General features: G+C 38.2%; 1 protein-coding gene across 4 annotated transcripts in view; it reads left to right on the top strand.

Moving 5' to 3' along the window:
• The window catches only part of SGCG (sarcoglycan gamma), a 139,511-nt gene that overhangs the window by 116,118 nt on the left and 4,057 nt on the right, over nucleotides 1-19,336 (top strand). The window lies entirely within an intron of this gene.

The raw sequence follows: 19,336 nt of genomic DNA, 5'->3' as shown, positions 1-19,336 counted from the left end.
TATTTTTTTTATGAGATGACTTGTTRCTGATGCATTACATTATGAATATTTAAAGTCACGTAATATACTGTGTAAAGTTTTTCTGTAAACTTCTATTCTACAATTTTGGAACAATTAAGTGTGATGTTTTATGATATGTTATRGTAAGAGTTGGTTATCTGAAGTAGGTCATAGACCTGTAATTAGTCAAGATTTCTAGAAACTARTATCAGTCTGAGGAAACAGGCTAGTAAGAGGCATTTGGAAATGTGCAAAGTTCTGTATAATTTATGAGCAGGTTGAGATGAGAAAACCATTATAAAGCACCTTTCGTATTCCAGAGCTCTTTAGCCTTTCTGCATTGGCATTTCTGCATTGCTGTATGCAATTTGGAGTATCCCAAGTTACCTTATGATATGTTGATTATGATAAGGTGATAAACTCAATATTCATTCAGTCCATGACAAACTTGTATTTAATTTTATCCATCAGTTCAAAGAAAAATTAAATTAAAGAAGATATCTTCAGCAACAAGAACAATTTTGTACTTTCTTACCTTCGCAGTCTGCTACTTTCTATCCTAATTTCTCCTCATAGTGTTTCTTCTCCAATGAGGCTAACTATCAGAGAGTATCAGAAGTTAATTAAAACTTTCATGAACACTGTCTGTATCTTAGTGACTGAACTTTCAAACTGAGGCTGGTAAATAAGAAGGAGACCTTATTACATTGCTTCTTTTAATTTTCTCCTTGATATTTAATATTTACTTGCAGTGAGATAGCTTCTACTTGCAACAGAAGACAGAATGAACTCAGAACATCAGTTTTCACATATTAATTCCATTTTTAGAAATGTCTTCCTTCCATTATGGTAGAACTTGGATGTTACAGACTTTGCCCAGCACATAGGATTCTTCACTGTAATAAATATTATCTGTTTTTCATGGAAGTTGATTCCTTTTGTTGCAAATTCAAAATTTCCTGTGATTGTCACCATTTTGATCAAATAGAATTCATTTATTTAGTTCTTATTTAAACTTTATTTAAAAACAGTTACACAATTTCAAATGACATCAAGCTAATATTAGYATAAATTTTTCATCTGTTTTTGAAATATGATATCATTTGAAGGAAAGCATTCAAATTAATTGGAAGGGCTCATGAAGTTCTCCTTTATGAGTGAGTAGCTGGTAGTTTATCTGTTTAATCATTTTACATCCATATGCACGTTTGATCTGGAGTGCTGCTACCCATTAGTAGGACTCAGGTATAATAAGTTAAAATCTCATTCAGTTTCTGTGATTAATAAATGGAAAATAGTGGGATGAACAGGTTTCCAAAAGTTCCAATATCAATTATTTTAATATCAAGAAAGTGCCAACATGGCCATATCAATACTGATGCTTTTGACTGATTTAATGTCTGCCTCAAATCCAGACCTACTAACAACCTGCACTTCAACCCAGATTAGCCTAATTCTAGGAAAAAAAATTCTAGGAAAAAAAGCTGAGTTTCAGGGCAGGAAGCTAAGCAATATGTGCAGAACTCAGCGGCTTCACGTGAATCTGGCCCATAGCAGTTTCAGAAAGTCTTYTTCTATTATTGTTTTTGCTGTCTTTACCGTCCACAGTCAGTGTCAAGCCAGAACGCAGAGATAAAAAGTGATTCTTYGGAGGGCTTTCTAGGAGGGTCAAGAGGCCAATGTGTATGTGTACAGCGCAGGTGCTAAGTTAAGACATAGAGAAGAGCAATTGATAAAGCTCACCCTGGATAAAGGTTATTTTCATGGGTAATCTTAAATGTCAGTGTAAGCAAAGTTCATACATTCTATTGTGAAGGAGCTGAGAAGAGTTTACCAATGAACTGCAACTTTGTAATGTTTTATAAGTATTCCATTTCATTCAATGCTGTGGAGCATGGGAAGTTAGCTATTGAGAGGCACTTCAATATGAACTTTTAGAGTACTATTCTAAGTAATACATGCTTCTATTTTCTGTTTGAAATTATACTTCCTTTCCATATAAAGCTAATGAGAACCAAGTGACAGGTAATATTTACTCACCTCAAGTCTTATCTCTACACTTTCACCATCTGATTTATAAATCTTCTGCTATTTTTGGTTCAGTGGGTACCTTGTGCCACATGGATGTGATATGCTGGATGAATATGATATAAAGTGCCACAGGATGCAGCATTAAATATAGGGAATACAGCTTCAAGAAAACTCACCAACTTCAGATGTAGCTACATATTTCAAGGAGCTAACCGTAAAGCTGTTAATGTTCATAACTTTTCAACTTGTATCATATGGATTGAGGCTATTCAGATTTAGAGCAGTACTGCAAACAGCGATGGCACAAACGGCCTTCTGAATTACACGTTCTACCAGCTTTCTAATCCAAATGCTGAATTTCAAGACAGACTGCTTTATTAGGAATGAGGTGACAAGTGTGTTGGAACATATCTTTTTATAGCTAAGTAATAGAGACAGAGCAATRCTATTATACTGTGGTCAGTAATGGTCAGTAACTGTCTTTTCATTCCATAATTTAAAGGAAATATATAGACTCCTTTTCAGTCTAATGGATTGTATTCATGACTCATCCAGAAATAGAAACWGAGGTGCTTGAATTTACTTCCAACTAGTAGGGAAGAACCATAATAAAGAAGTCCACATCTCAAAACTGAAGCACCCTGACATTTAAAATAATATTGTTTGTTTTTGAATTCCCTTCCTGTAGTTCTTATATCTAAATAAGATACCTAATTTCTCTTCACAAAATTCATTAAGACTTTAGAACCTAGTAGAGACTTAAAAATAGGTTTCAAATATAACAATGTCTGCCCAAACATCTAAGCTGAGTGTTTAGATATCTCCCTCAGCTCTAACTCCTGAAAGGCTTCAATTGAGGAAAATTCTTGTTGTAGTAGTAGAGGCCTCATAGGARTAATTCTGTGGGGCCATAGTCTGGTCTTGGTGGCATGAGGACCTAAATGAAAGTTAGATACCTAGCAGATTTTACCTTTAGAAATGTCGGTGTCTGAGGAATTATGCAGTAACTGAGAGAAATTTTGAGGATTGCCTTGGGACCTGAATATGYGACTTAAACATCTAAAATAAACTCAGGTGTCTAACTAAGTCCTTCCAAATGTATACTRAGTAAACCCCTAAAATTAAGTAACAGTACATCCAAAAATGGAGCACTTGACATTAATGAGGCTATTTAGAAAGCCAGTCAGGTGTCTTGACTCTTCTTAGAGTAGATGGGAAGATTTGGATATAGCCGGAAAATATCCTCCCTAGACAAACACTGCTAAGGAGGTACCTTATTAAAAATAGCCAGTASTAATTAGCAACAAGAACATATCTAGACTCCTACATCTCTTTGTACTTCGGTTGCCTGATASAGGCCTTGTCATGTGCCYAGGTAGAGTCCAGACCCAGGAGTGYTTTTTTGACCATAAGCTCCTGTTTGACTGAGATGATACAACACTTTTTCTTCCATGTAGTTCTCTCCAAGTGAGAAAAAGCAAGAGGAAGCTGTGCTTGCAGTTAGCACATTCAGCCAAGAGTGGGGGAAGACCTGGGGTTTGCATTTCTGATTTAAAAACTAAAAATAATCCTGGAAGGAGACTAAGAACCAGGCAAATTATCTCCTCTTTGTTTGCTCTACTTCTTGCCTGAAATTTAACCTAGGGATGACTATCATCCAGCTCTTCAGTTTCTCCAAACTGTTTTGAAGTTTGGTAAATAGAGATCACAGATACAGGCTTCATTCCCCTCAAGATGAGGGAGGAATTGAACTGATGCTTCATAATCCTTTGCAGAAGAGCAAATCAATACAATATTRAAAAAAGATGGAAAGTTTTTTTAGTACAATCAGTTTTTTGTATATTTTGATAATTTTTCAAGCAAGGTTTATATTCAAGTTCAAGAGAGACCCACATCACTCCATACTCCATAGATAYACAAAGCGCTATAGCAGTAATGATGTCACTGTTCCAGTGGGTCAGCTTTTGAGAGAGTATGATTATAAATTCCTATATATAAATACATTATCAACATATGAGTGCGTTTGACAGCATATCGGTATACTCTGCAAGAGGCAATAATTCTACTTTTCTATGCCACCTAGCTCTCTCTGACTCTTTATGCAGGTTTACTTTTTACTTTTATCCTTTTTATGCCCCATGCATAATATGATTTYCTTTTGCTATTGGTTTGTTAGCGCTAAATAGGATAAAAAGATAGACAGAAAGGTTTGAAGCTGAAATTGTGTTTTTTATGGGCATATGGATAAGAATTACGATGGAAATCTAGAAAGAGATATATGAAGATAGTCAAGCTGAAAAGATTTTCTAAATCATTATTTAATCATGTTTGTGATACTAAGACTTACATGCTAATTGCCTAAAAATACCATTTGACTAATTGAAGTACAGTGATTTTTATTTGCATTCATTATGCAAAAGCCCAGTCAATCAGAATAGAATGAATTACATTACACAAAAATAAGTCTATAGTTGTGAATCAGTATTTTTAAAGCATCTCTTCTCCTTGACTAATGAGACATTTTTATAGCAATATAATTTTTATGAGCCCTGGTGTTAATTTGATTGATATAAATTTGCATTCTATTCTAAGATGCCAATTTATCTCTGTGTAATACACCCTTTATTGAGAACTGCATTGTGAAATACTGTAAAAAGTATAAATTCAGACAAAAACAGGAACATTGTCGTTCATGGCCTGAGAAGGCACACRTTTTGGAAAGTACATCTATCAGCCCTTCACCTCTCCAGCTAGGATGCATCTGATACATGCCTGGATGCACCCTTTTGAGTCATCATCATCTGCACTACACATTGAGAATTAATGCAGTTGTRGAGCTTGTAAAAGCTTTCTGGACCTGGCAGGCTTCAGACATAGGGGGAGTTCTCCTTCCTGGCCTGCTAAAGCTGGTTTATTGTGGCAAAAACCTTGGTCTGCAAGAGCCAGGCTGCTGCAAAATGCATGTGTGATCMCCACAGAGAGGCATGCCTTTAGTGGCACCTACCTAAACATGAACATCCCTACGTGAGGTGGCCCAGTCCTGTTCCCCCTCTCTGGCTGGTTAGAATTGAAGTCTGTTAGTGGGATATACTCTCACACAAAATATGGGCTTTACCAGTAGCTAGCCTCAGGTCACAGTCTCCTCCAGTGGCTGACACTCAGACCACTTGTCCTGCTCATCAGCCAGTGAGCCCTAAAGTCCACTAATGCCAAAACACACCCAGGTCCAGCGTAGGGAGCAAACTCACACAGGAGATAGTTAGGATTTAATAAGAATATATGATAGACTTCAGCAGAGGGCTAGAATCAAGGAGAGGGCTCAGTCAGACTAACATGCTGATCAGCCATCTGCTGACACCCAACCAGCCCTTTTTATCCCCCTTTTCMTTTTTTTTCCCATGCTTGTTTCTCCCACGAGATCCCCCTTGACCTCTCACTTTCTGCACCTTTGGTCCTTCCCCTAAACCTCCCATAGCAAGTTTTACACAATTCAAAACTATCTGCTGTTTGAATTCAAACACTCRTCCTCCTGCCCGCTAATAACAAGAATTACTCTCCTGAAGGCAGTAACCCTCTTTAGTTTGCAAGGCTTTCCAAAAAGCGGGTTTATTCATTGACTCATCGTGGTACGTTTCACATCACGGCCAATGGCCCGATCACTTTTCTTGTACGGTCTTAGAAGCAGCCAGTCCAGTGCACTAAGTTTCCACTGAGTAGGTTACTAGTGTTCCTCCTCCTGTTGTTGTTCCTTGATTCTCAGCAGTTCTTTGCTTAATGCGATTAGCCTTTAGTCAGACAATCTAAAGAACTGGCAGTAGGACATGATTCACACCAACTTTTCTACAGAGAACGTCCCAGGCCTGTGCTTCTGCACTCAGTCAGCTGCAGAGTCTGAGCTCAGATTTGAAGGTTTGGTCCTAACAGCCGAGGGGCCTCGCTTGACTCTGAACACGCTTCCATTCCCTGAATTTAACAGTTCCAGGGAGCCATCCCCAAACAGCTGGAYCTTTTTTGAGTCCTCTCTTGTTCACATATATAGATGAAACTGAGTAATCCACCATTTCACCCACAATTGATTGATTTCAAAGATTTTCAAAAGCTCATGGAACAAATCAGTCAAGGACAAATGGCTATACGCAACTATGCAAATCCTTCACCTGCAGGGAATGTACATGGGCTATATGATCACTGGACATATACTTACCTCTATCGATGAGATTATCCCCCTTCTATAATTYTAAGTTTGCAGAGGGATTCTGTCCTGCTCCCACAGATGCTTCCCTCGTAACTAGGAAGAACATTYGGTGAACATGGGGACAGAGTCTCTGGTCTCATAAATAAGGCTGTTTCCACACACGTGTTGGCAGTCACAGCTGCTCTTCTGAGCACCTACAACATGTTTCAGAGGACTTCCAGCCTCTGAAACCGGTAATACTTCAGTAGCAGGAGTAGAGGAAATCCATGCACTGCTGTTAGTTGCCTTCTTGCCGGAAGAGATTTCCCTGAGAGTACATGCTAAGTTTCTGCCCACTGTTGCAATTGACTTTCACCTAAGTTAGTCAAACATGTGRCTTATGTTCTTCCTAAAGCCTCAATTCTTCAGAGGTGTCACTTAACACATTAAAAATCCAAAGGACTTGTTTCTGCTGCTTGCACGGGACGAAGCCATTTACAAGTTTTCCATGACTGCTTTTGTCACCAGTGCAAAGGCCAAAGGTATAATGATTTCTGCACCTACACTAATAAACTAGATACCTGACAATGACAGACTATTCTGCAAAATTGCTAAAATTRATTTGTCATCAGTGATTACAGCATATTCCACCAGAGTGCAAGCTACAGTGAATTCTTCATTAATGATTGTCTYAGTTAGAGACACCTTGGAGGTGACCACCTGGAGCTTTATTTGTAACTTTGTGGTTGTGCTTTCACTGAGCTAAGGGGTRATACTGAATTTGGTAGAGCAGTCTTTAAATTCTTTTTCACGTGCATACCTGTCTGCAGGTATATTAAGGGAATTAGTGAGGAGGAGTCGAAACAGGACTCACTCACTATAAGGATGGACAGATACTCAAAGAAGCAAGGGATGTATTTTAGAAAAGCAGTATTTCTTGATATATTGGCCACGTGCACATTCCCTGCTCAGGTTCCTTCCCCTCCRCCTCAGCCTGTGAGTGGGACTGAGACACTCCAGTTGGGAGGAAACTGGAGTGAGTGAGGGTGAAGAGAGTACGGCACACTCACCCACTATATTAATGACTTGCAAGTTGGGGTGGGTCTGACCTGCCTGTCGCTTAAGGCCTCCTCRCTGGAGAGCTTCTGCTCACGGCTACTTGCGGAACAAGAGAATATTGTGAATAGTGCATGTGAACAGTCCTTCCGAGTCCTTCCTTCTGCTTCCGAGGAGTAGTAAAAAAAAAAAAAAAAAGATTATTCTGGGTTTCTAGGTAACTAACCAGACTTTTAGAGCAGTGATGTAAATAGTGTCATTGTATGAAAGTAAAGTTTTATAATACTGTAAGTTGTTGTATAGGATACTTAAAGTCATGTGAAAAAGAGAGCTATGCTGAAAACATCTGTGATGTGCCAGATTCAATCACATTCACTGGAACCTTTGTCTTTTTTAATTACCTTGAGAGCCAGTACATTATAAAATTGAGGTCATCCCAGAGACCTCTTTTGAATTAGCTCTGCTTACCACTCTTTACCACAACTGTCAGTCTTGAGAGAAGCTRAAGGTTCTATTTTAGTCATATCTCAGTTCTGATCTTCAGTCTTCATCCTTTCAACATCTCTTCTTTGAGTGATGGTGGAGAAATAGGCAAAAATCCCCCAGCATTTAAGATGGATGGAGCAGTAGTAAACAAATAACCAAGCTGTAATAATCACACGTGCCATGTTTTTGAGTAGGTTATAGAGGTTGTTCTAAATTATTTTCATAGTCTTTTGAAAGTATCATTAAAACTGGGCAGTTTTATTCTCTTTTCAAGAAAACATGTAAATGCATTTGTCCTAGAACTTTTTTTTTTTTTTTTTTTTTTTGTAAATACTGCTTACATCATAAAATAAATCCTGTCAACCAAAACCTGGAAACTGAAAACATCTGTTATTAAAAATCTGTCTTTGCAATTGTGTTTGCATACACAGATCACCCCAAAGCCACAAGCAGTGTTGGTGTCTGCTGTGCTTATGCTGTACAAGTCCCTTGGTCCCTTAAGACAAGATAAACTAACAACAAAACCAAAATCTGCATCTTCCTACCTCTTTGGCTGATTCTAAATGTTTTCCTCATTGTGAGTTATGCAGCTGATAATTCAGCACCTAATTCTGGTTGTATTTCAGTTCTTGCATATTCAAGCCACATTCACACAACAGAGTCCAGACATAAAGAAGCTCTGTGCCCAGTATAAAAAGATGTATCTTAGCAGCTCACCCAGTTTCAAAACTCCCTTCTCTTAGAGCACAAACCCTCCTTCAAGATTCATTCAAGGGGAAGGGATCCTCCCACAAGATGCTGCGCAGATGCCTTCTTCAGAAAGGCTAATGTCCCTGGAGCACTGCCTGCGTTCACAGCTGCTCAGGCAGGTAGTTAAGGTGGAGCTGATCTCACCTCATTTAGACATCTGCAATCAGATTTGCACCAGATCATCATCTCTCATCAAATCYTTTTTGTGGAAAGTAACAGATACTGTTAGGGTATGATGTGTTTTAGCCTGATCTAAAATCCATCTAAAATAGATGGGATAAATTGTGCCTTCACAGTGCCTATTTCTCTCCATTCACTGTGAGGAGTGTTTAGGGGGATCATCTGTACTTCTCACGATAGGCAACTACATTTGTTCAGAGGAACCCTGCTTAGTGACAATTCCATGTATGGTTAAGCTCTAAAGCAGTAGAAATTCATTACGAGACACAAGGCCACCCACAATGCTAGGAAATGTTCAAATCCCAGGACAGAGTTTTTTCCACATATAACCTTATATTCCATAAATTCATATAAATTGTTAATCATAGTTTATATAACCTTGTAACGAGGATTAGCAAATGCTGCCAGTTACTGGTTCTTGTCTGATATCAGGCACAAAGTAATGAGTCATCCTTAGGTGATAGTGAGCTTGGAGGTCCTGACCCTGCTGCAGCTCTGTCTTTTCAGGAATTAGATGATTCCRTTCTATCTGCCTAAAATCAGTGTCTCTCACAGTTCTCCTGTACTCACTAAAGACTTTGATAGCACTGAAAGCATTAAGACTGTATTCAAATTTATTATCAATTTTCTGAATCTCTTTTCTTCAAAAATTTCTGTATATCTTCTGCATCAAATTCAGACTTGGTTTTCATCCAGTCATAATCACTGTGCCTCAGTCTCGCATGCTTGTATTTACATGTATAATTATTATTTTCTGCAGTTGTTCCAGAGAAGGTGAAAGAATTTTGTATTGTTTGTGCTTTCCACATTGTTCTTAATAAAGTCATTAGAGGAACACAGTTYAATCTGGCTTCTCAGGTCCTTCAGCTCTGATCTGTAAAATGTAAAATGTAAAAATTAATTAGGCACCTTGATTCAGCAGGAGAGCAAGTAAAAGAAGCTTGACACCATATCAGAGCCTTTARGGATAAAAAGACTGTAAAGAGTCCACAGATGAATTTGTTAAATGTAGATAAATGGATAAAGTGAATAAGGGTATAAATTTAACTATGGACATAGTCTATCAGTAAGAGCTGGTAGAGAGTGGTCGTAGGTTGCAGTGATTGATCCTTAGACTCTTTTTTTTTGTGCGTGTTAGACAATCACTGAATAAAAATCAGTTTTTGTTCATGGATAAATGGACATTTATCCATGGATAAAGCATGAAAATGATGTTTTAAATGTCATCTGATGCAACTCCAGGATAATTTAGGCAATATTTTGGACTATGCTCATGCTTAGACAGGAACAAAGCTCTTGTTAAACTCTTAAGTTTAACCTATGATTAGRGGGTTGCTGTAGAATGAGTTTGGGGGTTTTACTGTGTTATTTTCTTTTATCATCTCTTTGGACTCAGCTTTACAAATTTCACATTGGTGCAAAGTAAGTATTTGGTATTGCCCTTAGACCATCTTATACAAGCCCTTGATTGTCTGGCTTTACCACTGTCAGCTCTGGTTTATCTAGTTTCATAAAATGATAAAACTGGTAGTGTTGTAGAYGTTCAGGGGAAAGAAGCAGGTGCTGCATAGCATTATGCCTTTTTTCCTATTTGCCTTTCATTTTCACACATCTCTAGGGACCATCCTTTCTTCTGTCAACACTAAAATCCRTTATTCACCACCCTGTTCCTTGGCATGTGAGGCACTTACTGTTGAAATATGGAGAAGTTAAGATGAAAACATCTTTCTGGGGTGAAGTTTAATCTCTGAAAACTTTAGATGTTTTGATGTAGGTGYTCTCACTCCAAGCTGTCTGTACAGTCAGTGGAGAATGTTTCCTGCACGAGCCACCTCCGGCTCATCTATCCCTGTGATACACTACACTGTATCATAGACTTATCYTCTGTGTTGTAAACATGAGGATGACAGATGTATCCAGTCAGCTGTGTTATTATAGGGTTAAATCTAGGCTAAAATTCTTCAATGCAGGAATGGCATTGACGGATGTCTAGCACAGATTCTGGCATGTTGCTAGGCTTTATTTCATTTTTTACATCTGYGTGTTTGTATGACATGATTAAATAGCATTGCATGCAAAAATATGTATTTATTCAGAATTATATATTATTCACAATTCTAGAATTCTGAAAGACTTTCCAAAGGAAAGCACATAAGAAAGGGAATTTGTACTAAATGCAAGTGTAACTCAGATTTGGATATAAGAATTTTATTTATTTATGRGGACTGAAATCCTGCTATTCACTATGAAGAATGTCTTTCTAATCCTTCTTAAAGATATTATGGAATTTTGGACTTCCATCTGTACAGTCAGTAAAGAGTGAGCAAAATAATATCTTRCCTGAATGACAGCAGCTCTGTCACTATGCTACAGGTTCCTCCTCCCTCCTCTCACATGTTCTCCGCAATGATGGTCTCAATGACCCTCTCTTAGAACGAGTCTAAGTTTACTAGAACTAATTCAATTGAAAAAAATAAAAAAAACCAAATCCCACTGGGGAAAAAAAAATGAAGTGGCATCTTGGCAAGGGAATAATCTTGAGTTTGACAAGGAATTTGTCAAACATGCTAATATAAAATGAAATTATAGGCCTTTCTGTTTATCAAATTTTTAAAAATAATTTATGTATCATGTTGGGGTTAGCTTTCTTTTCTCATATRGACTGATTCTTGTACAGTTTCTTCCTTCTAGAGGATTTGGCTATTATGACCGCTTTGGAAAACTTAGATTTYACTCACCAACACATGAATAAAACAAAAGTTTCATATAATGAAAACATTTTAATCAGATTTAGAAAATACCAAAAACCAAACTGGATTCTATTTTATGTGGTGTGTCTTTTGCACTTCAGCATGTCCCAGAGATCGCAGAATGCATTTTCACCTATCTACATATTGCTGTTCACCAAGAATACCCTGAGGCCTGGGCCAGTGCTCACCCTGACTAGCATTCAGCTGGAGCCCACCACAGCTCCTGCGTGGAAGTGGGGAGTGGGAGGAGGAGAGCTGCACACTTTGATGTTCCCTTCTTACCTAGACCCTGGAAGGGCTGCCAGGTTTTGCCCTATGTATGAAGCAACAGTTAGGCATACATCAAGATCTCAGTCAAGTACTTTTCAAAACTCAGTTTAAAAAATAACGAGGTGATTTGCCTACATTAATCCATATGATAGTTCTTCCAGAACCTCTTTCTTTTTCTAATTTCTATCCTATTTTATTCCAGCAACAGATAATTTAGGGGTTATGTCACATTATTATTATTTATCTTTAATAGCTCTTGTCCGTCTTTGTAACTTACCCTGTGTTGTATCAGTAGCGAGCAGTTCTATCCCGTCTTCGTGTGTGCTTTGGTGGGATGGTAAGCAAAGTTCTTTGATCTGTTGTCATGAGATGATAGGTTCTCCATTCCCTTGGCCGTGGTATCCGCCCTCTTCTGTACCATTCTGGCTTGAATCAACCCTTACTGAGTACACGCAATCATAGTTGTATGTAGTGCTGTAGATAAGCCTTGTCCTGTATTACTTGAGAAACACTTGTGAAACACTTCACGATTTGTTGTCACAACTGTTTTCTGTYAGCAATGGAATAGAGAGTCTCTTCCAGGCTCGGAAGGAAATACTCTCTCGTGGCCCATGAAACTTATGACCCTACCCCAGCCTCTTTCCTATCCCCGTTTCCCATCTCRTAAAACCCGCTCAGTGAATTTTCTCTGATTTTATGATGAAACTGAGCATGAATAACTTCAACAAGCAATAATATTTTAAAAATATTATTAGCAATCAACTCAATACAGTAAAAAGGATGTATTTGCTTCCTTTCACTGTAAAATGATGATGTAATCAAAGACTTCACTACATGCATTTTAACACATGATGGATCTTCTAAAAAATTCAAGCAACACTCCAACAGCTTGCAAAGTTAGATAACGCTTCATTCTTAGCAACATCATGGATCTTTTCCCAAGGAAATGTATAGTTTTGCAAAGACATAGTAAATGGAAACATGCAGAAAAACAGAGAATATCTTGAATGCAGCTCRAGACTCTATAAAGTCATTACAAGATCATCTTAACTATAGAAAATTCATTTCCAGTAGGTGAATTATACTTAATGGAGTTCAGTGACTATTTGTGAYGTAAATTTTTGGACTATCAAGTGGCCCATCATGAAATATTCACCCCATTGATACCAGTGGGATTTTGTTATTTCACTGTGTCTCGCCTTCATTCCAGCCGAGCAGAACAAGCCCAGCTGTGTCATGCATGACSGCACCTTCCTGACACTTGGCAGAAAGGGAAATATTGAAGTGGCACAAGGGACATTTTTTTTCCCCTCCTGGACTGAGAATTCAACCCTGAAGTGGCTGAATTATGAATGCTCCTAGCCCTTACCACCACAGACATCTCGAAAGGAGAATCTAGTAATGTCTTTGTATGCTCCAGAAAATCTAGCTATAAAGATAACAAATGCTTTTAAAAAGGTATGTATTTCCCTCATCATACAGAATTCATTATAGATTTGAGAAGATACATTTTAAGCTCAGCAACCATACTCTAATATAAACACTTTTATAATTTGTTGATATCAGACAAAAATAGTTGATTTAGTGTTATTTTATTTTAAAAAATTAAGGATCAGCTCTGCAGTAATGTTATATATGMCATGGAAAAGTCCATTGTTTTGTTTGGCTGTTAATAGCCCTTTTGTGACAAGTGCCAGCACTTCAGCCATGAGGTCTCTCAGTGTATATACATATATGGAATCATAGAATCATAGAATCAGTAAGGTCGGAAGGGACCTCTGGAGATCATCTAGTTCAGCCTCCCTGCTCAGTGGCAAGAACGTGRTTGTCCCAAGAAAGAAGACTATCAGAAAGAGCAGTGCCTGCTGCATTCCCGTGAGAGTCTTTCAAAATAGCTCTGATGCTGTTGGAGTATTTTGGAAGTTTCAGTGGCTTTTAATGTGCATTTCTTTCTATTTTTTAGAGGTTAGAGATGTTATGAACTGACAGCAAAGMCCAGTACAGTTTGAGACTTTGTCAGGTGGTTGGATACAAAAGGTTAGACCTTCCAAAATGACATTTCCATTAATGCATTTAAGCATTAAGAAGAAAAGACTTGACTTCAAGAAAAAAGTGAGTTTTCAGAAACAAGTTATAACAAATTGCTCCATATTTTATAGTCTCTCAATTACAACAGTGCAGCTGAAGATTTAAAAAAGTGTTGCAGATTTACTAAAAGAGGAGTTCCTTTATACAGCTGCCAGATCATTTTTCTTTAACACAGTTCCTATGTATGTGAGTACACACCTCTGAACAGACACCCCCGTAGWATGTTATTCTGAATTAAACTGGATCCTATTCACTTTCTTATGACATTAGCAAAATACACTTCTATATTTTCACAAGATGCTGGTCATTTTCTTTGTTATTGCTTCCACAGTAAAATTATTTTGGAGAGGTGTATTTGGTATATTTAAGAGGAAAGTACCATTTTAATATTAAGCCACATTTTAGTACTATTATAACTTTCCTTGTGAATTTTATTTTGAAGGAACTGCARAAAAGATCTTGTTTATTTTAAATAATTGTCATTTTGCTTTGATTCATTTAAAATACACTTTTGCATTTGTTTCCTTGCAATTTCAAGACATCATTCTATCCCCCCCCCCAAAGTTAGTATTTTTTCTCCTTGTATACTTAAATCTCTTTGAACATTTCCCTCTTTTTGAGGGAAATAAAAATGAAATATTTTACTGTGACTCTAATGTTTTGGGGATAGGGATGAGTTCCCAGTTGTGGTTTGGAAAATGCTGAATATATTGTGAATACAAAAGCAATCTCAATTTAGACAATAATAGCCTAACATGGGATTCAGTGTAAAGGAGCTCTCTATACTTATGTTAGTCTTATTGAAACAAAATGTGTGTCCTGATGCAGGCAAATCTCAGGAGGAATAACCCCTGGAAAATGGTTTCTTTGAAATAAACTACAAAAATTGGGGTGATGTAATTTAACCATTGACCAACTAATGGACTTGACACAGTAAAAATGGATGCTGTTTTTCAGTAATTTTTTTTTCCATTATAGTTCATCTAATTTAGCTCAGTAAAGCTCAGAGTATCAAAATGAATGGAACAAAGACGAAAGACTGCAGCATCCAAGCAGGAAGCAACTATTTCCCCCTTTAAATATAAATGAGAAATTCAATAAGTGTGATGCAAAATGGGGCATTTTAGAAATAAAATATCTCAGCCAACATCTGAAAGATTGACAGGTTTTATGTTCAATTCAGGATTTTGTTCCCAGGTTTGACTAAGTAACTTCTGTGTTTTCTTTACTGTGTAGAAACTGATTGGGGAAGCAGATTTAATAAGTTGTTAGTTTTTTGTACTTTTTTTGACATTCTGCGCGAGCTATTAGAGTTTTTCCAGACTCTTTTCAGTGGTGCCCAATGGCAGGATGAGAGGCAACGGGCACAAACTGAAACACAGGAAGTTTTGATTGAACATAAGAAAAAACTTACTTCCTGTGAGGGTGACAGAACACTGAAGCAGGTTGCCCAGAGAGGTTGTGAAATTTCCTTCCCTGGAGATATTCAAAAGCCATCTGGACAGGGTCCTGTGCAACCTGCTCTAGGTGACCCTGCCTAGAGTGCCTAGGGTGGACTAGATGATCTCCAGAAGTCCCTTGCAACCTTATCGATTCTGTGATCTATTTTATTTCCGTGCAAAGTGGCCCAGCTTCAGCCACTGGGTTGTAGAGTGAGTCTGTTCCAACTCAGCTCCCTGCCTGCTGGTCAAGATTTCCTTCACGGCAATGATACGATTTTGTACTATACTCAGAAAAGGGAAATCAAGCTATATTCTTTGCAATAAGGACTGTAAAAGGAAGAGTAAGGGCAATGCCCCCCTCCCTTTTCCTAACGTGCGTATCTGCAGAAGTGAGATATAAGAAACCTGAGGATGTTTGCACCAGAAGGCTCCTTATATGCAAGTATTTAACTCAGATTCCTTAAGGTCCCTCCTTCTTGTCTCTCCAGCTTGAACTTAAATGTTTAAGAGCTGTCACTCAGCTTTCGCTCTCAGACCTTCCTGAGTCTTTCTTTAAGATGTTGGCTAATAAAATGGAAAGAACAAAAAATGGTTGAAAGAAAGGGGTAAACTTTTCCCCAAATCCACAATAGCAAACTAGTTCCTCTGTCCAAGCCTGAGACAAGCAACCCACATTGCAGTGTGAGGGGCTGCAGGGCTCCAGGAGGTGGTGGCACTGTTTCTCCGGTACTAAAGCCAGCTCTACCTAGCACCCTGTGGTCCCTAAAAGATCGACAAAGAGTCTTTCCCTCTCCTGCCGGAGCAGGAGATAGATATTCCTGCAGCATACTCAAAAACTATCAGCTGTTCCTTTACCACAACCACAGCAGGTTGTCACCCCTTAATATCTTCACTGCACACAGCCAGCTGAGCAATTTCTGGTCATTGGTCATCTCCATGAGCTAGAAGCTTGCTTATCGGAAAGGTAAGAAATCAGCCCTGTAAGATGTTGAGCCCATTTCAGACCCAGAGCCTGAGTGCTGTCCAGACTGCCTCAGAAGACTTTCACACAGTCCTTCTTAAATTATTCTGCTCATCCCAGCACCAAACAAGCATCACTTTTACAGCCAGACAAAGCAGTATAGTGGACTTCGAGAACTATTTTACCAGCGAGTAAAAAGACAAAGATTAAAATCTTATCTTCCAGTTGCTTTAGTTGCTATGGACAGCTGGAGGACCAATATCCAGCAGGTGACAGAGGTATGAAATATATTGTCCTGTTCAGTAGAGACTGCTTACTCGACCCTCAGTACTGTGCAGTGTCCCTTCACTTTGCCGACAAACCTCCAGACGGCTTCAGGGATCACTGTATGGCAAGTCGGGAAGGAAAGCAAGGGAAAAGTTCTACTCTGCAAGTGACCCTAGGTGTGGTTGCCATTGCTTCATGTTCTGCAGGTGTGTCTACATCAGTATTTTAATTTCATTTAGGAACGTGTTTTTAAGAGAAATATCCCAACTGCCTGCACTCCCTACACCTTGGTTCTCCTTGTGAAACTGTCCTGGAGTGCATAAGCTGCATGGCTTTTGGATTAAATTAGAGTAAAAGCTGTGTTCTCTTGGAGTGCACCTAATGTGCTCCTACTTTTCTGGGTGTTCAGTCTATGGGGCCAGACAATACCTACCTAGAACAGTCCCCAAAACACACATAATGTGGATGTCAAATCCTTGACATCAATGTTGTACCCTACAGATGAATTGCTTTTGCACAACACTGCTTTTTTGGTAGCTACCACAGTACCTAGAAGCTCCTATTCTATCTTCCCTGGTGAGATACAGGCTGTCACAGATGCCCCGTTTGAGGACAGCCCATTACACAGACTAAATCCTTCAGGTGATAAAGATCCTCAGTCCATTCTCTTCAATTAAATGCATATGTCTATAATTTAAAAAATAGATAAAGTCACTGGTAACAATATTTTCCCTCATCATTCTACAACCTGAATTCAGGCAAGCATTACCCAAAGCACAAAAACACTGAGTCAATCAACTTCAGTGGTCTGATTGCCCACACACCCTCCAGCGTTTGCAAGCTGACTGAATCCTTGTTTTGCCAAAACTTTTGAGAGCTGTGCATCACCTTTTTGCCCAGTTAGGTCTACTCTCTTCCCCCTTGTATTGCCTAGAGAATGGATCTTGAAACTTTCGTCAGTTATTACCTGCACACAGAAGTGCCTCTGCTTCCTGAATAACCAAGYGCGTAGGAGTGCAGAGCCACTTCCTCTCGTCGTCTGCTTTAACTCGATCCACTGGTCGCTGATAATAAGGCCCTTTTTTCCTTATTAGTCTTTTTAAAATACCACCACAGATAACAATTGCAGTGCCCTGTCCATATCTTTCTGACACATTCGGAGTTCATACAGGTGTCCCCATGGGTCAGGTCTTCTGGTAGGGCAGTTCTGCAGTCCTCAGGCCTTAAGCTTACAGGAAGGATCAAAACCCACTGCAGTGACAACCTGGAGGTGCTCCTAGGCCAGGCTCAGTAAGGAATAAAGGTGATTATAAGATCAAAATCTAAGGGACTGAGGGAGTCACATGTCTTCTGTACCAAGTGGGGACTGAGGTGGCATATTCAAAATCACAGTTCAGTTCAATCACATAATTTCCACAGTAGGAGCCCGTTCCCCCTTTTTTAGGTCTGCATTTGAGACATTGAACATTTTAAAACTTTATGAAGAAAAATATCATTATTTTTATTGAATTTGCTTTGCTAATATCTCATGCATAATAGTTCCAGACAGCTTTAAAAACACTGCTTAAGCTCCAATGTAGTTTCCATTACCAGGAAGCTCCAATGGCTTGTTTAAGTAAATCAGCCCTTAATTAATCTAGAAAAAGGAGCTGTATAAACAGCAGAAACTTAGAATTGTGATTAATATAGCAAATGTAATTCTACCATGTAATTTAAATTATATCAATCGGATCATAAATCTGTAAGTGATTCAGGAATTTTTACGCTTCTTGTCAGCATTGATTTTAGTAGAAAGTAGAAAATATCTCTGGTGTTTGATTGCTTTTCAGACTCCAAATTCTGATATGCTCTTCAGAAATCTGTCCTAGTCTGCTTTCTTCTAATACTCAACAGATCTTAAACAGAAAAATGTATACTTACATATACATTATTCATATATGTGAATTACTTTTTTAAAAAACACAATCTATTTCAATGTTTATAGCTTTTCCCTAAAACAAACTAGTGAAACAGTTGTATTCCTGTTATATACAATTACAATGACAGTAATTTATGAGACTATATTAATTTTTTTTCAAAATACAAACTTTAATTTTTCATTGTGTATTGTATACAAATGTGCATCTCTAAAACTAATCCCATGAAATTTAGATTTCCCATGTTTATCATGCAGTGAAAAACTGAGTTTACTTTTCATAAAAGTATAAGTTAAATATAAGGATCTTAGGCAAAAACATAATATAAAGATCGCTAAATCAGGAATATTGCTTAATAAAGCTTGCTAATAGTAACATTAGAAGTCTGATGCAGAACAACCTAGTGCTCGTACCCATGATTATGGTAGAGGTGTGTGCAATCTCAGAGCCCTGAAATGGTGGGATCAGACAGTGGGATGAATTCTGCTCATGGATACGGCCCCAAATTGCAACCACGATACTGCTATCCACTGTTAAGAATTTAAATTATCATTCTGGAGATTAAACTAATTGAAGGTGACTAAACCAGGATTGTCAGGGGAGCAGCACGTAGATGCTTCTGCTTTCTTGGAGCAGCAGTGATCAGTAAATATGGCCCGACTTTCAGCTCTTGGGATATAAAATGAAGTGTCAGTGATTGCGCTCACTTATCACCATCTTAGGTGTGGTAGAATCAAATTATCCTCTGTTAGGTTATCAGCTAGATTTAGCTTTTTCTTCTTCAGACCTCTTTAGATATAGCTGAAGTTTTATGCAAGCACAAACTGACTTTTAAATTCCACTTGTAATACATTAACTTCAAAAAAAGAATTGAAGCAATTTGAGTAAATGAAATCCAGCTGCCAGCTACATCAGGACTGTGTGTGAAAACCTCTCATTCCTCTAGCATGTGATCAGCAGGCAGC

The sequence above is a fragment of the Rhea americana genome, unplaced genomic scaffold, assembly GCF_003343005.1.
Source record: "Rhea americana isolate MKP2758 unplaced genomic scaffold, rheAme1 scaffold_71, whole genome shotgun sequence".
In the NCBI taxonomy this organism is placed as follows: Eukaryota; Metazoa; Chordata; class Aves; order Rheiformes; family Rheidae; genus Rhea; species Rhea americana.
The sequence above is the reverse complement of the archived record's forward strand: the minus strand, read 5'-3'. Positions and strand labels throughout refer to the sequence as shown.